The 2,980-nt window shown below is 39.6% G+C and overlaps 1 non-coding gene across 1 annotated transcript; it reads right to left on the bottom strand.

Annotated features, from left to right (window-relative positions):
- Positions 1–1,183: 1,183 nt before the first annotated feature.
- On the bottom strand, positions 1,184–1,246 carry LOC115032814 (U7 small nuclear RNA). The gene has a single exon (XR_003838477.1). It is a non-coding gene; the product is annotated as a U7 small nuclear RNA (small nuclear RNA).
- Between the last annotated feature and the right edge of the window lie 1,734 nt (positions 1,247–2,980).

Raw genomic sequence — 2,980 nt, 5'->3', positions numbered from 1 at the left:
TTGCACCTCTTAAAACCTTGTATAAACCATTTATCAAGAGATCATATCAACCACCCACGACTCATTAAAACAGAATAAGTATTTCCACACAGAAAGGCAACTTAATAAAACTGCCAGGGAGTTGCCGAGAGAAGGGAAGGAAGGAGAGACAGAACACTCCGCTGATCCCTCCCCTGATTTTAAACCTTGAGAGTATAATATATCTTTAAAGAAATGCATTCAGGTCCCAGCTCCCTCTAGGTCAGCAACATAATACGTTTTTGTACAGCCAGCATCCAAAGCAAAGAGACAGCCCGTGGTCAACTCCTGCTTTTGAACTGTAGTCACGGCCTCCTCCCCCCGCCCCCCACGCCCCCATGGTTACCAGCCTTTAAGAGCAAAGATGGATTCAACCAGGTTTGGACTTCTATGTAAGTGGAATGATACGACGTATGATCCATGTATTCGTGGATCTGGTTTCCTTCCTTTAACTTGATGTGTGTGAGACAGTCTTGTTGCTACTTGTGATTATTGTTTGTTCATTGTGCTGCAGGCCATTAAAATGAACAACTGTATCTCAAATTATGGACATATCCTACTATTTGGACAGTTTTTTTTTTTTTTTTTTTTTTGGACCATGACAAATCAGGCTTCTAATGAACATTCCTGATCATATTGCTTGGAGATAGATCTGGGAGTGACAGTTCTGTGTCATGTGCTGATGTTAACAGGACTGCCAAATAGCTTTCCAAATGATTGCTAGTTTACACTCACACCAATCTTGAATGAGAAGTCTGGGTTGCTACACATGCTCCCCAACACTTGTTATTTTTCAACAATTGGGTAGTAGCTTCAATTTGCATTTTGCTGGTAACTAATAAAGTGGACTATTTCTCTGCCCATAACTTGGCCACTCAAGTAGTGTCTCTTATGTGTACAAATGACTGTCTATCCTTCCCTGAATGGTAAGAGGTTTTATTTTATTTTTTAAATATATAGTGGGTGCACCCTCATTTTCTTATGTGCTGTATAATTTTAAGTGTTCAAGTTTATGGTAGGCATTTCTTTAATGTGTGATGTTTACCACGCACCTCTAGCTGCTGTGATTTGAACTTGGAGACATTTCTAACAACACCGTGTATTGGTTGACTTTTCACCACTCTGATAAAACAATCAGGGCAACTTAAAGGAAACAAGATAATTCGTGGGTTTTCTGACCAAGATCAGAAATCCTGTTAGAAAAATTCTAAAAGATCTGTTCTCACTCTCCAAGCAGTTCTCTCTTGGTAGTTCTTTCTTGCAGATCAAAGCCCAGTCTTTTATTTACATATAAGTTCAATCATTTACCCAGGTTCCCTTTTGATTATCCCATGAATTAGCATTTTATGGCCTCACTCCTTGATACTTAGAAGAAGACAGCAGGTACATTGTTTTTTGTTGTTGTTGTTTTTTAACATGGCAAATGAATTCAGAGATCCGCCTGCCTTTGTAAGCACAGAAAATCACCTAGCTGGGTAGGATCTCATTGAGATCATTACTACCACCACCCCTGGGCCTAAACTTGCTCTGTCCCAGGCTGACCTTGAACTCCTGAATCTACCTGTTTTTGTCCTCACAAACAATAAACTTAGCTGGGTGGGATCCTGCCCTGGGATCACCACTCTCCAAATCTCTTTATCTCCTTCCTTGATATTTTTCTGACAAGCTGGCTCATGGTGCAGCTGCCTTTGTTCTTTTAGATCTGTGAAGCCCCTCATATAATTCATATTGAATCCTTATATTTTGCATAATTGAGAAATCCTGTTTATATATTTTTGAACTCATATTTTCAGAGTTCATTTCCACCGCCTTAAGAGCTGTCCCGAAGGTGGCAGCATTTATCATCTTTGCTGAGGGACATTAGACACACCCTGGCCTCCTGGATTCTTGCTCTTTCTAATTACCATGGAGTCATTAATCTTGGCAGGTAGAAACATCTCCCAAAGGAGGAACATAAAGTAAAATTTATATACACTATCATACAAACAGGCTTTAGATATTTGTGAAGGCCCATACCCTGCTCACTCTCCTCCAGGGGTAGGAACTGTGTCACACTGTCCCTTCTGCATGGCCATGCAGGACTCTGCAGGTGGAGCCTATAGCATTTCCTTCAAGGGTATACCTGCAGTGACTTCCATTAGACTCCTCCTTTTAAAGGTTCTACCATCTTCTATGGAGTCCATGGGGTATGTAGAGCCATACTATAGCACTTAAGTAGAAAAAGTCTCTTCATCTAAGGGCTGAAAGAAAAGCCAGTGAGGCAGCCAATGGGTGAAATATTTGCTATGGACCCTGATCTGACCTGAATCCCTGGGATATATATGGTGGAAGGAGAGATTTGACTCCTGATCTCACTCCTCTGCATGTGTGCAATGAAACAGGCAGGTACACACACACACACAGACACAGGCACACACACACACACACACACACACACACACACACAGACACAGACACAGACACAGAGAAATATACAAGAATAAAAAACAAAAGAATAACGAAAGAAGAAAGTTTAAAGAGTCACACACAATCAGGTAATATTTAATATGTTGACTCTATTTAATACTATTTAGTACTTAATACTATTTTGAAATCACTTTTATTTTAGTCTTTTTTTTTTTTTTTTTTTACTATTTGATTGATTGAGATTGAATATGAAAACAAGGACACAAGAGAAAAAGAGAAGATAGTGATTGTGCCTTGGCTTTCCTAGGATGGACCATGATGTTTCTTCACTTTGGAAAGTGTCTGTAGTGAAACTCACTAAAAACAAAAAAAATTGAAACTCCTGGTTTAGTTTTAGTTTAGCAAATTCCTGGAATTCGAAGATACAGTTTCCATATGATCACCACATCCTTGGGAGGGCAGTCATTACTGTTGACTATACACACCACTCCTTTTTGTAGCAACAGCTCATATTTTATTGGAGAGTCATCAAAAATATGTACAGCTGAACATGGTG

Source organism: Mus caroli, unplaced genomic scaffold (assembly GCF_978045245.1).
Source record: "Mus caroli unplaced genomic scaffold, Mus_caroli_1 scaffold_14, whole genome shotgun sequence".
Taxonomy (NCBI): Eukaryota; Metazoa; Chordata; class Mammalia; order Rodentia; family Muridae; genus Mus; species Mus caroli.
This window is presented reverse-complemented; position numbering and strand designations above follow the sequence as displayed.